This window comes from Cricetulus griseus (assembly GCF_003668045.3).
Source record: "Cricetulus griseus strain 17A/GY chromosome 1 unlocalized genomic scaffold, alternate assembly CriGri-PICRH-1.0 chr1_0, whole genome shotgun sequence".
Taxonomy (NCBI): Eukaryota; Metazoa; Chordata; class Mammalia; order Rodentia; family Cricetidae; genus Cricetulus; species Cricetulus griseus.
The window spans coordinates 214,127,196-214,143,766 of record NW_023276806.1 but is presented as its reverse complement, the minus strand read 5'-3'; the positions used below and the strand labels follow the sequence as shown (position 1 = coordinate 214,143,766).

Here is a 16,571-nt window from a genome sequence, read left to right as displayed (position 1 = left end):
GAGACTGAGCTAACAGATAAGAATCCTAGTCATTGGCCAAGCAGCATTGTAACTAATACAAGTCTCTCTGTGTATTCATTTGGGCCTAACTCGGACAGGCGGCTGTCGTAAAGCTCACACGTGGCAGTGAGGCTCAGGCGGCTTTTGGCAGAAAGATTTATAGTAACAAAAGGCAAATAAACAAAACATACTCTGAAGTTACCAAAGGAGAAAGGTGAGCACCAACACAGCTAGCCACACCCTTCTAGAGCTAACTCTCCCATCTACAAGGAAAACCACCTGCAATATGTACTAGTACAATAGTAGCACCAAACCTGTAGGAGTAACTAAACAATATCTAACTGGACTAAAAGCCCACTCCATGAAATGAAGGCCACACCCAACACTGCTCAGGTGGTCAAAAGCTTGAGACTGGATGGGCCAGGTACCTGAGACCAGATAGGCCTGAGACCAGATACGTACCAGTGCTGGGACCTGGTAAAATTGAGAAAACATTGTAAGAGCCAAAGGAAATGGAGGACACTAAGGAGACAAGGCCTTTTAAACACAGTGGGACCAATGCACACAGAGACTGTGGCAACACACACAAAGTCTGCACAGGTCTGGGCCAAAAAAGGTCCCAGCACTGAGATGAGAAGTGGACAGAAGCCCCCACCCCTAACCCAGAAGCTACCTCCAATGGATAATCACTCACAGATGAAAGATTACCTCCTGCCAGAGAGTTTGTAACAGGGGTTACAAACCACTGTTAAGAGCATGCCCCATGCCCAGCAGTAGGTGGACAACACAAAACCAACTCAGTACAATCTTTGAGGTTCTTTGTCACATAATGCTCTCCTAGGGCTTTTCTTTAAAGATCCTTTGTGTATACATCATGTGTTCATTTTTGTGGTTTTATGAGATTTCTGTGTGTGCAAACGTGTGTCTGTCTATTTGAATTTCTTGAGTTTGTTTTCATTGACTCTTTTTCTTCTGTTTGGTTTGAACTATTCCGATTTACATGTTTTTTCTTTGTATTAATTTATTTGATTATAATTCTTTAGCTGCCTCTTTGTTTTCTATGAAGAGACAGAACGTGTGTAGATTTAGATGGGAGGAGAAATGGGCAAGATCATGGAGGCCTAGAAGGAGGTGGACTGGAATCAGAATGTACCTGGTGAAGAGGAATCTATTTTTAATTAATTTACTTTATTTTTGAATTTATATATATCAATCCCAGTTCTCCACTCCCCCTCATCTTGCTCCCCTCACCTTTTACCTCACACCATGCCCACATCTGCTTCTCAGAGAGGGTATGGCCTCCAGTGGAGAGTCAACAAAGTCCCATCACCACCACATTCAGGCCTTACCCCCTGTGTCTAGGCTGAACAAGGTATCTCCCCATAGGAAGTGGCCTCCAAAAAGCCAGTTCCTGTACTTGGAATAGATCCTGGATTGACTGTCAGTGGCCTCATAAGCTGCCCAGTCCACCCACTGTCAGCTGCATTCAGGGGGTCTACTTCAGTCCTATGCAGGTTCCACTGCTGTTAGTCCAGAGTCGGTGAAGATTCTATTTTCAGTAAAAGGAAAATAGAGGGAAAAGAACAGTAACATCTGATATCATGATCGCTTTTAACCCTAGTCTTTCACCTCACAGATCTATTTTTGTCTACTTGTGCTAAATGGTGCAGAGATCACCAGTTATCATTTATCCCTGTTGTAAGAAGGGACTTTGAGAGCCCATCCCACATGGAGGGATGCTTTCACAGCCTGGACAGGTTGGGGAGGGCCTAGGCCCTGCCCAGGATGATATGACAGACTTTGGGGAGCCCCATGGAAGGCCTTACACTCCCTGTGGAACAGAGGTGGGCTGGTGGGGGCCTAGGGCAAGGGGAGAGAGAAAGAGAAAGGATTGTCATGTGAAGCAAGCTTGTTTCTAATTTGAACTAACAAAATTTTTTTTAAATTCTATATGAGAAGGTAAAGCAAATACAGTTATTTGTATGAATTGGTGAAAATAAAAAAAAATTTAAAAAGAGAAAAGGGTTGTAAAAGTAATATACAAAATCAAATAGACTATATCTCAAAATGAGAAATATATCTGATGCTGTCTGTTTCCTATGTTTCAAATTTTTCTGCTATTATCAGTTCATTGAACCACCGGCAGAGCAACACTAGTGTGTGTGTGTGTGTGTGTGTGTGTGTGTGTGTGTGTGTGTGTGTGTGTGTGTGTGATTTTAAAACCATTCATGGTCAAGACACAAAAACAGTGTCTTTGATTTTATAATAGGTCCTAAAGTTTTTGTAGCTAACAATGTTATGCAAGGAAAATTCCTAAGTAACTGTCAATATCAAGTAATAATGTTATCTAACTGGAGGAATAAAGTAGGTTGAAGTAAAATAAGTGGCTAATGCCCAGGCTACCATTTGAGCTTCATAGCAGCTAGAGCAGAGGCATAGGTGGCTTCCAATCACTCTAAGAAAAGCTTAGTGATTCAACCATATACTCTCTCCCTTGCTGGGTTTTTGTCCCTACAGGTTTGCTTACACTCTACATCTACCAATCTTTCAGGATGAGCAAAATATGGTGGTAAATGAATTTTTCTCCCTTACAGATTTGGGGCACTCTTAGTATCATCAAAATCACTATGTTTTAACAGTGCTATCTTGGGTACAGCACATGTTTTAAAGTGAAGGTATGGAAAAAACAATGAAAACAATAGCTTTACAGTTCAGGTATATTTAATTTGAGTGTGCTCACCATACAGCATCTTGGTAATGTCTACTTTATTCAACTCACACTTTTCCTTTAGTAAACTCTAGGTCTAAAACATGGGTTGCATTTACTTATTCATGGAAAGCATTGTCTAATGGTATGCAGACATATGAGATAACAAGCATCCTTGTCATCGCTCAGCATCTAATCCTGATTTTTGTTGGATACTAAATTGCCTGGTGTGATCTTTATAGTAATTACTGAGGCTGTCTTTTATGAGGCCATCATGAAGAACCGTACAAGCTTTCAGGGGAATGTCATTTAAAAGACAGAAAATTAGGTGCTGATATGTCTAAGTAACTACTAATAATTAATTAAAATGAGTTTCAATTAGTGAGTTCTTTAACACCCCACCTTTGTCTAAAACTGTTCATAAGGTAACCAGTAAACAGTGTGTAGGAGCACTGTGTTATTAATATATCCATGGGTAATGATCAACATTATGGCTTTCTTGGTCTAAGTTTAGTTTCAAAATAACATAATCAAAAGCATCTTCTTCATGCAGAGGAGATGGGGTACATCTATCACCCTAATGGTGTGAAAACATAATGATGCTTCCCTACAAAGGAAAACCTCTCTTCTTTGATGTTTGAGTCTGGCTTCCATTTACCACAGCCTCAGTAATCTGAGAAGAAAACATACATTACCCAGACTATCAAAGATGCCACGACTTGCTGCTAACAAGCATACACTTAATTGCGGAATGTAAAATGATGTGTCTGCTTTTGATTTTCGTGGTGATGACTCTTTATTAAAACAGTATAGGCAGTGATGCCTCAAAAACATCCTTAGATGCAATACTCTATTTTTTCATCAAAGTATCCAGCAAAACCAGGAAGTGGAATCCATAATGATGCTCAGTCTAAACTATGAAACATTGCATGCTGCCATGTTCATGATTTTACCTCATTCTGGGGCATCTCATTTATATTTTTATATGGATGAAATTACAATTACTCTGAGAAACACAAATTAAAATAAGATCTAAGTGATTTTAGACTAAGGCATTCTAATAAATGTTGTACATTTTCAATTCAATTAAAAAGCAATACTTCAAATTAAAAGCTAGTCTATGGCAATCACTCTCTTGCTGGCACACACACACACACACACACACACTCATACACACACACACACACACACACACACAAACACATACATTCATTCATTCAAAGCTGCCTGATATAACATGAGAAAATATCATCTTGCATGGTTATTGTGAGTATTAAGTTAGATTAGCATTGCAAAGTACCTACTTCAGTGTTAGGTTAATAATGAATTTTAGTTATTGATTTTGAAGATAAAAACAAATGTGAATTGAAAGTATTGGAGCTTATAATACTTATGGAAACAGGGACACGGAGGAAGGACATACAAAAGAAAGCACAATAGGGAGTAAGAAGAGGAAGGACTAAGTGTAGAAAAGAGGACCAGAATTCAGGAGTAGAGCAAGAGTTACAACACAAGCATTTAGGCTCTTACTAGAAACATGTTTAACTCAGGAAGTTCTTAATGATTGCTCACTTCAATACCTATGAGGCTTTTCTGCAGTGCCCCAAATGAAGTTCTTTGGAAAATTGAATAAGCTTCCAGGGAAATTCAGGTAGGTTGATGTAGTCAACTCCCTAGTACATATTAGAACTCTAGATGTCTTTAAAGTAATTCCGGCCATCAAAGCCTACATGATGTGAGTTTTGATCAGGGCAGAGAAAATTCATCAGCTCTTTCAACTTGGTGTCATATTGAATTCCCAGGGAGTTCTAGGAGTTTGCCTTGCGGGGGTCTTCAAAATTTTGTCTGGGTAAATCTTGCCAAAATTTCTTGTTCTGCTTTTCTCTCATGCAGACACAAAGCTCACAGAATCATCTAAATTCCCTAAGGTTCTTCAAAATAAAGCCAATCCATTAACCACAAAGCCTTCTATCCAAACTACACAACCTAGCTCCAACATGGTCCAAATCTATTCCTCATGCTTTCTGAGATACCTTAATACTTTTCTAACATATTTCATGATTCCTTGAAGTTTTATCAAACTAGCTTGTCCATTTGGCCCTATTCTGTCCTTCTTCTTACTAGCCTCCTTCCCTCCACCCCAGTTGAAGTTTTCTCCCTGTTATTTCATTCTATTGGGGGGTCTCACCTATATCCTGTTATTCATCTCCCATCAAGCCCAAGTCCCCTGTTATGTTTTTTATATGTCCATGTTTTCTGTGGTTACTTGAAGTTGTACATTCATACATGAGAATTTGGAACTGGTAGCTGCAGTTGAGAGAGAACATGTGACATTTATTTTTCTGGTTCTTGCTTACTTCAGTCAATATAATCTTGTCAAGGTCCATCCATTACCTACAAATTTTACTATTTCATTTTGTACAGTTATTGTGTATAGGTACACTTTCTTACCTCAAACTTTGTTCACTATCTGTGATCATTAAAACCAAGTAAGCATAAACCAGAAAGGTGCTAGTATACTCTCTGAATCTACCAATGGCATTTAGCAGCAAACTTATTGTGTAATGGGTCATTCTGCCATTATCTTTTTTTCTCTCTCAAGTGAAACATTAGAATCTCAAAGGACCCTGAAATTAGTGCTTCAGCAAGAGGAAATAGCTAACTTACAAAGGTGAGATACTCAAAGGAGAGAAGACAATGATCTAGTCACTAAATTTTATAAATTAATTTTTATTTACTTTACTTGGGAAAAGGGTTTTTGCTCAGTGAGACCTCAACTATTACTCCCAGGGGGAAAATGGGCTTTCAAACCATGCTCATGTAATAGTTCTGGTTATTTATAATGACTCACATTAAGAGCCACAGCATGGGAGACCCAGGCATCTACAAAATGTACATGACCCAGAAACTCACAGTATGGAGGACTGAGCCAAGTTTTCAGAATTCCAATCCCTAATTCAAAACATTCGAGGTAAAGATCATTGAAAACCTCCTGATAATCTTCCAGAGAAGTCTTAAATTTGAATTGATCATTGACACTCAGATTGGAATTGAACATATTTTGGGTCTATAATTTATCATCTATGTATTCAAATCATTCCTTATAAGTGTGACATATTTTGACAGGACAAATAAGAAAACCTGAAAGTTAATATAATAATGAAAAATTAGATGAAAGAGTGTGTTATTTTTCCTTATGTTTTAGAAAATAGATAACTATGTAATAATGCCCTTTTATTATTATATTAAGTATTTTATTTATTGGAAGAATATTAAAATTAATAATTGATAAAAATTCTCCTATTTAAAAGTCCTGAGTGTTTTAATCCTAATCAGTCTCTACTCCATTACAAAACTATAACAGGGTTAACAGCTCTGAGAGCCGATTCTATAAAGTAAGTTACTCCTACATGATATTCAGACATTTGAAAGGATTTTTCCCCCTAAATGACACACTATTTGCCATTATTTTCATTCTTTTATGTGAAATTCGACCCAAATTTGCTGTCTTATTTGTATAATATTCTTTTGATATCTCACTTGAAAGAAAAAAGATAATGACAGAGTAAAGTAGGAACTTTTTCCACTGTAAATAAGCTACAGTCTGGCACCTTTTGATAATGCTTTATGATGTGCAAATCTTGATGACGTACTATTTTATTTAAATTACAGAATCCCAAATCTATGACAGACATTAAAGTAATTATTCAGTTTGCAAACTGACTGTGTAAGAAAATATGTAATATTATTCCTTAGTTTAGCATGCAATCCTTTGAAGAATAGTAGAAGAAAGATAGCTAATTGCCAGGGATTGAGCAATAATGACTCTTAAAACAACAAAGAACAGATAATGATCCTCAGAGAGGGCTCTAGAGATGTGTAAATTTTAAACTGCCAGAGTACCATTACTGTTTCTCCTTGAGTGCTGTTTCTGAATGAAACATTCCCTTCTTGTTTTTAAGATACAAACAAGATTATATGCCCTTTAAATGAGCTTCATTAAAGTTCATTTGCTTTAAAGCTAATTCTGTATCAGAAAATCCATTCACATGCTATAACACACAGTAAGCTAAGAGAAAATCAAATGTTTATCTCAGTAGACATCAAATAAAAACAGTAAGAAAATTCCATTAGTCACAAAAAATAATGCCCAAATTATTGGCATTTTTTTCTCTGGAAGTATCAATAATGAAAGAAATGGCACCTCTATACTGAAATTGAAATGGCAAAACTCTGAGACTTTCAGTTTTAACTCTGTATTCCTACAAATAAACCCAAGATTATATACAATAAATCCTTAGAAAACTCTTTAATGGCTCTAATTATAAAATTAAAGCTGAAAACCAGTAATACTCTTCTTCTTAATAAACTGTCAGCTAGAAAATATGAAAAAAAACTTTATTTGCAATATAAAAAGGAATAATATCGAAAAAACTTTTAAGTGTAAATAAATTATGTAAAACTATTTAAAAAGATAATTTGGAACACTTTTATTTATAGTAAAACTCAAAATTTTAATACATAGTGACATGATTATTTTTAACATTTTGTAAAAAGTACTAAATTTTCTTCAAAAAAAATAATATGGGCATAGCCAGAAAGGATTAGATGAAATTAATCCACCCAACCAGAAAATAAAATGCATTTTAATCCATAAAAATTAACTTACCTTTCCTGGGGAGATAGGCAATAGACAAATAAAAAAGAAATAATATGTATTTGAAATAATGTGGAACTATAAATCTCAGTAACTATGGTTTTCAATTAGTAGCAGAAAAAGAATTATTGAATAATATTTCTATAATTGGCTTGAATTTAGAAAAAGTGAAACTAAATTCCTTTATTAAGTAAGTGCAAAAAGATTGTATGAAATAAATTGATTGTATGAGGCTCTTTTTTATTTTGCTATTCAGGGTCACAAAAATCTATCTCATGCAGTTATATAATGTACTAGGAGCATAGACCTCACTTCTCATTCTACTCCTTCCCCAAGTTCTTCCTGTACCCATGTTGCCCCTGTGTGCTCCTAGGTAGTATCACTTCTGCTGTTATTTCATATGTATATATGTGATTTTTGTGGGACTGTGAAGCCTGGAACCCACAAAGGAGACAGAATGTGGTAGTTATCCATTTCTGAGACTCGGTTGGCTTAATTAATATGATGATCTCTACCTGAATTCATTTTCCTTTAAGAAAAAAAAATGTTTTAATCTTGCAGAACAGCAAGCATTGGTAAACAAACAACAAAATCCAGGAATAACAAAGAATTGAATTGAGAAATTCAACCTTGAGTATGGTCAAAATAGAAAGTATACTGGGAACCCACAAGTGACAAATTGGGAAAAAATTTAATGTACATGATTTTGTAAATGGTTATTCTTACCCCATAAAACTAATACTGAAAAGGCTGGGAGGATTGCTCAGTGATTAAGTTAATGTTCTGCCTTTGCAGAGGACCCAAGTTCAGTTCACATAACCCATGTCAGGCAGCCCACAACTGTCTCAAACTCCAGCTTCAGGATGATCCAACACTTCTGGCATCCACAGCCGCCTTCTGTGAATATCCACATAGAGATGCATACATGTGCCTAACTTAATTGCTATTTTAAAAAGGAACTAGTAATGAATACAAAAAATTTAACCAAGACGAATAAAATAAAACAAAACACCAAAGGATAAAATGAAAGGGAGAAATATTTGTCTTAAGCTATTGTTTTTTATCATTTTTTATTTAAATTAAAAATAGGATTGACTTACATGACAATCCCAGTTCCCTTCTTCCTCCCATCCTCCCCTGCCACCCCCCAACTAAAACACTACCTATCACATATCCTTTCTTCTAATCTACACCTGACTTAAAATCTGCTCCTCATGACCACTGCATCCTTCCTCTTCTTCCCTTCTCATTCTGAGATCTCCCTCCCCCCTCTTCTCATGCTCACAGTTTGCTCAGGGGATCTTGACCCTTTTCCCTTCTGCAGGGGACAAAGTTTGTCCCATTTAGGGTCATCCTTCTTTAATAGTTTCTCTGACAGTGTGGATTGAGGGACGGTAATCCCTTACTCTATGTATAAAATCCACATAAGAGTGAGTACATACCATGTTTGTCTTTTTGTGACTGGGTTACCTCACTCAGAATGGTTTCTTCTAGTTCCATCCATTTGCCTGCAAATTTCAAGATTCCATTGCTTTTTTCTGCTGAATAGCAAGCACACCATTGTGTAAACGTACCACATTTTCACTATCCATTCTTCAGTGGAGGGGCATCTAGGCTGCTTCCAGTTTCTGGCTATTACAAATAGTGCTGCTATGAACATCATTGAACAGATGTCCTTGTTGTATGAATGTGCTTCTTTGGGGTATATGCCTAGGAGTGGAATTGCTGCATCTTGTGGTAAACTGATTCCTATTTTCTTTAAGAGTCACCATACAGATTTCCAAAGTGGCTGTACAAGTTGGCACTCACCAGCAGTGGAGGAGTATTCTTCTTTCTCTGCATCCTCTCCAGCATAAACTATCATTGGTGTTTTTGAATCTAGCCATTCTGATAGGAGTAAGATGGTGTCTCAAAGTTGTTTTGATTTGCATTTCCCTGATGACTAAGGATGTTGAACACTTTCTTATATGTCTTTCAGCCATTTTAGATTCCTTTATTGAGAATTGTCTATTTAGTCTGTACCCCATTTTTTAATTGGATTGTTTGGTGTTTTGGAGACTAGCTTCTTGAGTTCTTCGTATATTTTTGGAGATCAGCCCTCTGTCAGATGTGGGGTTGGTGAATATCTTTTCCCAGTCTGTGGCTGTCGTTTTGTCTTGCTGACTATGTCCTTCAGAAGCTTCTCAGTTTCAGGAGGTCCCATTTAATAATTGTTGATCTCAGTGTCTGTGCAACTGGTGTTATGTTCAGGAAGCAGTCTCCTGTATCAATTAATTCAAGGGTATTTCCCACTTTATCTTCTAAAAGGTTCAGTGTGGCTGGGTTTATGTTGAGATCTTTGATCCATTTTGTTTTGTGCATGGCTAAAGGCTTGTGTCTATCTGTAGTCTTCTACCTGTTTTCATCCAGTTATGCCAGCACCATTTGTTAAAGATGTTCTATTTGTTCCAGTGTATATATTTGGATTGTTTGTCAAAAATCAGGTGTTCGTAGGTGTGTAGGTTAATATCAGGTTTTTCAACTCTATTCCATTGATCTACCTGTCTATTTTTGTGCCATTACCAAGTTGTTTTCAGGACTAAAGTTCTGTAATAGAGCTTGAAGTCAGGGATGGTGATGCCTCCAGAAATTCCTCTATTGTACAATGTTGTTTTGGCTATCGCAGGGCATTTGTTTCTCCATATAAAGTTGAGAGTTGTTCTTTCAAGGTCTATGAAGAATTGTGTTGATATTTTGATGGTGATTGTATTGAATCTGTAGATTGCTTTTGGCAAGATTGCCATTTTTACTATGTTGATCCTACCTATCCAAGAGCATGGGAGATCTTTCCATTTTCTGGTATCTTCTTTAATTTCTTTCTTTAAAGACTCAAAATTCTTATGGTACAAGTCTTTCACTTTTTTGGTTAGTGTTACTCCAAGGTATTTTATGTTGTTTGTGGCACTTTTAAAGGGTGAGGTTTCTCTGATTTCTTTCTCCACCAATATGTCATCGGTATATAGTAGGGCTACAGATTTTTTTGAGTTAATCTTGTGTCCTGCCACTTTGGTGAAGGTGTTTATCAGCTATAGGAGTTCCCTGGTAGAGTTTTTCAGGTCACTTATGTAGACTATCATACCATCTGCAAATAGTGAGAGTTTGACTTCTTTCTTTCCAATTTGTATTCCCTTGATCTCCTTTTGTTGTCTTATTGCTGTAGCTAGAACTTCAAGGACAATATTGAAGAGGTATGGATAAAGTGGACAGCCTTGTCTTGTTCCTGATTTTAGAGGAATTGCATTGAGTTTTTCTCCATTTAATTTGATATTGGCTGTCGACTTGCTGTATAATGCTTTTATTATGTTGAGGTATGTTCCTGTTATCCCTGATTTTTCCAAGACCTTTATCATGAAGGGGTGTTGGATTTTGTCGAAGGCTTTTTTGGCATCTAGTGAGATGATCATGTGGTTTGTTTTTTTTTTTTTTCCTCAGTCGGTTTATATGGTGGATTACAAATTGGACTTTAAACTAAAATCAATCAAAAGAGATGAAGAAGGTCACTTCCTACTCATCAAAGGAGAAATCCATCAGGATGAAGTCTCAATTCTGAACATTTATACCCCAAATACAAAGGTATCCATGCTTGTAAAAGAAACATTACTAAAACTCAAATCACACATAAAACCGCACACACTTATAGTGGGAGACTTCCACATCTCACTCTCACCACTGAAGAGGAACACCAGACAGAAAATTAACAAAGAAACAAAAAAACTAACAGAAGTTATGGCGCAATTGGACTTAACAGATATCTATAGAACATTCCATCCAAATACAAAACAATTTACCTTCTTCTCAACACCACATGGAACCTTCTCTAAAATCGACCACATACTTGGCAACATAGCAAACCTGAACAAGTACAAAAAAATTGAAAAAACCCCCTGTATCTTATCAGACCACCATGTTTTAAAGTTAGAATTCAACAACATAACGAACAACAACCTACAAACTAATGGAAATTAAGTAACACCTAATTGCACAATTCATGGGTCCAGGAAGAAATAAAAAAAGAAATTAAAGATTTCCTAGAATTCAATGAGAATATGGACACAACATATCCAAACCTATATGATACTTTGAAAGCAGTACAAAGAGGAAATTTCATAGCACTAAATGCCCACATGAAGAAACAGGAGAATAATCACACTAGAGAATTAACAGCACAATTGAAAGCTTTAGAAAACAAAGAAGCCAATACACCCCAGAGGAGCAGACACAAGGTAATCAAATTGAGGGCTGAAATCAATAAAATGGAAACTAGGAAAACAATACAAAGAATCAATATAACAAAGCATTGGTTCTTCGAGAAAAATCAACAAGATAGACAAACCTTTATCCAAACTTACCAAACAACAAAGAGTGGAACATGCAAATTAAAATCAGGAATGAAAAGGGGCCATAACAACAGCACAGAGGAAATCCAGAGAATCATCAGGTCATACTTCGAAAACCTATATTCCTCAAAATTCAAAAATCTAAAGGAAATGGAAATTTTTATGTACAGATTTCACTTAACCAAAATTAAATCAAGAACAGATAAACAACTTAAATAGACCTGTAACCCCTAATGAAATTGAAGCAGTCATCAGAAGTCTCCCAACCAAAAAGAGCCCAGGGCCACATGGCTTCAGTACAGAATTCTACCAGAAATTCGAAGTACAGCTAATACCAATTCTCCTCAAAGTACTCCACACAATAGAAGCAGAGGGGTCATTACCAAACTCTTTTTATGAGGCTTCAATAACCTTGATACCTAAGCCACACAAAGACACAACTAAGAAAGACAACTACAGACCAATATCCCTCATGAACTTTGATGCAAAAATTCTCAATAAAATATGGGAAATCAAATGCAAGAACACATCAGAGAAATCATCCACCATGATCAAGTAGGCTTCATCCCAGGGATGCAAGGATGGTTCAACATACGAAAATCCATCAATGTCTTAAGCTATTGTGATTAATCTAAACCATGAATTGAAAAACAATTTTTATTTGTGATGATTTTAATGGAAAACTATCACTAAGTTGCACTGTCTTGCATAAGTCCCCAGGAAGACTTTACATACATGGAAAGGATGACACCACATGCTATCTTTATCATTTTTACTGTGTAACACATGAAAATAGAGTAAGAGAGAAAAATGAAAATAAAATACAAAGTCTGTGCATACTTTTTTTTGACTGAAGAGGTGTTTTTATTTTTTTATTTTTTTATTAGCAAGAAAATTACTTCACATGTCAATCCCAGGTCCCTCTCCCTCTCCTCCTCCCCTACCCCTCCAACTAACACACTATGCATTCCATACCCTTTCTGCTCCCCAGAAAGGGTGAGGCCTTCCATAGGGGGTCTTCAAAGTGCCATATTCTTTGGGATAGGGCCTAAGCCACCCCCCTTGTGTCTAGGCTCAGAAGTATCCCTCAGTGTGGGATGGTCTGAGAACTTGCAAATCCACATACACAGTTGAATTCCCATTGATTAATATGTGACATGTGTTACAATAGAGACAAAGGCACCAGGAAAATATAACAGCTGGTACAAATAGACACAGCAATTTTTATTTTATTTTTCTATAACTGCATACATTTCTGGATTTTTCTATATCAGTAAGTGATATAGAAAAGTTAATATTAATAATAAAAATTTTATAAGCTATTTATTTTTATTGTGACACACTGATTGTACTGAATTCTGGGATAAAATGTGATATTTTGCATTATTTGTACATAGTAGCATGATGAGCCAGATCTGGTAGACTATCTGCTACCTTATAAATTTATCATCTACCCTATAATACAAACACTTAAAATTCTCTTTTCACTACATTGAAATATGCTTTTCAATGTTCACTATAGTTATTTAACTGTGTAAGGACAAACAGGACAACACAACATAAATAATGAAAATTCATTTGACCATAAACAATATAAAACTACTAACTTGTTTATCACAATATAAAGACCATATCTAGGAGTTGATTTCCCAGTTTTCTACTATAGGTCTTGACATCATTAGAATTTATCCACTCTCTAAAAAGGCAGCCCACAGACTGGGAAAAGATATTCACCAACCCAACATCTGACAGAGGGCTGAATTCCAAAATATACAAGGAACTCAAGAAGCTAGTCTCCAAAATAACAAACAATCCAATTAAAAAGTGGGGTATAGAACTAAATAGACAATTCTCCATAGAGGAATATAAAATGGCTGAAAGACACATAAGAAAGTGTTCAACATCCTTAGCCATTAGGGAAATACAAATCAAAACAACTCTGAGATACCATCTTACTCCTATCAGAATGGCTAGATTCAAAAACACCAATGACATTTTATGCTGGAGAGGATATGGAGAAAGGGGAACACTTCTCCACTTCTGGTGGGAGTGCCAACTTGTACAGCCACTTTGGAAATCAGTACGGCAACTCCTAAAGAAAATGGGAATCAGTCTACCACAAGATCCAGCAATTCCACTCTTAGGCATATACCCAAAAGAAGCACATTCATACAACAAGGACATCTGTTCAACGATGTTCATAGCAGCACTATTTGTAATAGCCAGAAACTGGAAGCAACCTAGATGCCCCTCAACTGAAGAATGGATAGAGAAAATGTAGTACATTTACACAATGGAGTGCTTGCTACTCAGCAGAAAAAAGCAATGGAATCTTGAAATTTGCAGGCAAATGGATGGAACTAGAAGAAACCATTCTGAGTGAGGTAACCCAGTCACAAAAAGACAAACATGGTATGTACTCACTCATATGTGGAGTTTAGACATAGAGTAAAGGATCCACACTGCCAGAGAAGCTAGTAAACAAGGAGGACCCTAAGAGACACATACATGGTCCCCTGGAGAAGGGAAAAGGGACAAGATCTCCTGAGCAAATTGGGATCATGGGAGGCGAGGGGAGGGAGCTAGTAGAATGAGAAGGGGAGAAGAGAAGGGGTGAGGAGGATATGAGGGAGCAGAAAGGTTGAGTCAGGGGAAAAATAGAAGAAAATAAGAAAGGAGATACCATAATGGAGGGAGACATTTTAGGTTTAAAGAGACATCAGGCACTAGGGAAATGTCTGGAGAGCTACAAAGATGACAAATCTAACAATCTAATCAATAGTGGAAAGGCTATCTTAAATGCCCTACCCTGATAATGAGACTGATGACTAACTTATATGCCATCCTATAGCCTTCATCCAGCAGCTGATGTAAGTAGAAGAAGACACCCACACTTATCACTGAACTGAACTGGAATCCAGTTGCAGAAAAGGAGAAGTGATGAGCAAAGGAGTCCATATCAGGCTGGTGAAACCCACAGAAACAGCTGACCTGAGCAAAGGGGAGCTCTTGGTCCCCAGACTGATTGCTGGGAAACCAGTATGGGACTGATCCAGACCCCAGGAACAAGGGGGTCAGTGAGGAGACCTGGGAAATCTATGGGGCCTCTTGTAGATAAGTACGTATCCCTAGCATAGGTGTGGACTTTGGGAGCCCATTCCACATAGAGGAATACTCCCTGAGCCAAGACACAAGGGGTGGGCCTAAGCCTTATCCCAAAGGATATGACAGGAGGCCTCGCCCTCCCTGGGGAGCAGAAAGGATATGTGATAGGTAGGGTTTTAGTTGAAGGGGTGGTTGTGGAAGAGGGGAGGGAAAAGGAACTGGGATTGACATGTAAAATAATCTTGTTTCTAATTCAAATAAAAAAATGTGAAAATAAAAGATTTTGTCTATTCTCTATTGGTGCACAATACCTCTATTTGAAGGCTATAGGAAGTTTACACAGAAAACAAGAGGCAAATACAACAGCAAGTGCTTGTTGGAATTTAACAGGGTCCACAAGACAGCAGTGATAAAAACAGCAAGGGTTTATTTTTTTAATCTTAAGGAATACTATTTCCCAAGGGTGGTAGCAGGGGTGGGGGCAAGAAAAGAGCAGGAACTTTCATGAAAGATAAAACACATTTAATTGCTGTGGGATAATGATCTTATATACTGAAACAATTTGTCACTCATATTGGTTTAATAAAACACTGATTGGCCAGTAGCCAGGCAGAAAGTATAGGCTGGATGATCAGATTAGGAGAATTCTGGGAAGAGGAAAGGCAGAGAGGGAGTCAGTCACCAGCCAGATGCAGGGGAAGCAAGATGAGAATGCCGTACTGAGAAAAGGTACCAAGCCAGGTCGCTAAACATAGGTAAGTATTATAGGTGGATTTATGTAGTAAGAGCTAGTTAGTAATAAGCCGGAGCAATGGGCCAAACAGTTTATAATTCATATACGCTTCTGTGTATTTATTTGGGACTGAACGTCTACATTTAATGTTATTGATTCAGTACTGTTGTCTGGGGAAATGAATGGGGCCATGAGCCTGGTCAAATGGAATTATGGGAAATGTAGATTTCCTATGGAGAAGTTACTTGCAGTTTCCTCACATCACTTCATCAAGTTATCACATGATGTTTGTTCTAAAATAACCACCATTTTTTTCATTAATCCTACTATTCTTGACATTTAATTTCAACAACTCCTCAAAAAACAAAGAACTAGAAAATGTAATAAAGTTTATACTACTGATATTTATTTGTTAAATAGCCAAAATAAATCTATATGGCATTCTCAAAACATTCTTCTTCTCAGGTCCACCACTTCCAGATCATTGCAGAATTTTTCTGTATTTCACCTCTTATCCATTGCTAAGAGTTTCCATCATTTAAATTTGAGAAATTAAATACAAATAATTTTCAAATGAGAAAGGAATTGGTTTGCCTTCTTTTATTAGCTGTAGGGTATTTTAACAACTTTCTGTAAGGTACACTAGCCAGTCAAAGATGGTGCTGAGGGGAAGTCAGATAGGTGAGTCCTGAGTTGTTTACAAAAAAAAAAAAAAACATGATTGATTGCCTAGATGGAACCAAATGAGGTCACTGCATGAACAGCTCAAGTTCACTAGGTAAAGCATGGGTGCCTAGGCATGTGATAGGCTGACCGTTAAAACCATTGACTGATGGTTTTCTTTTCCTTTTTGTGATAAATTAATTTAATTTCTTTTTATTGACATTTCTTTTTATTTTAATTAAAAGAAGATTATTTTACATGTTAATCCCAGGTCCCTCTTCCTCCCCTCCTCCCCTCCCTACCCCCAACTAACACCCTACCTATCCCATA

At 36.9% G+C, this 16,571-nt stretch overlaps 1 pseudogene; it reads right to left on the bottom strand.

Annotated features, from left to right (window-relative positions):
* LOC113832616 overlaps positions 1-16,571 on the bottom strand; it is a 43,456-nt pseudogene that overhangs the window by 1,320 nt on the left and 25,565 nt on the right.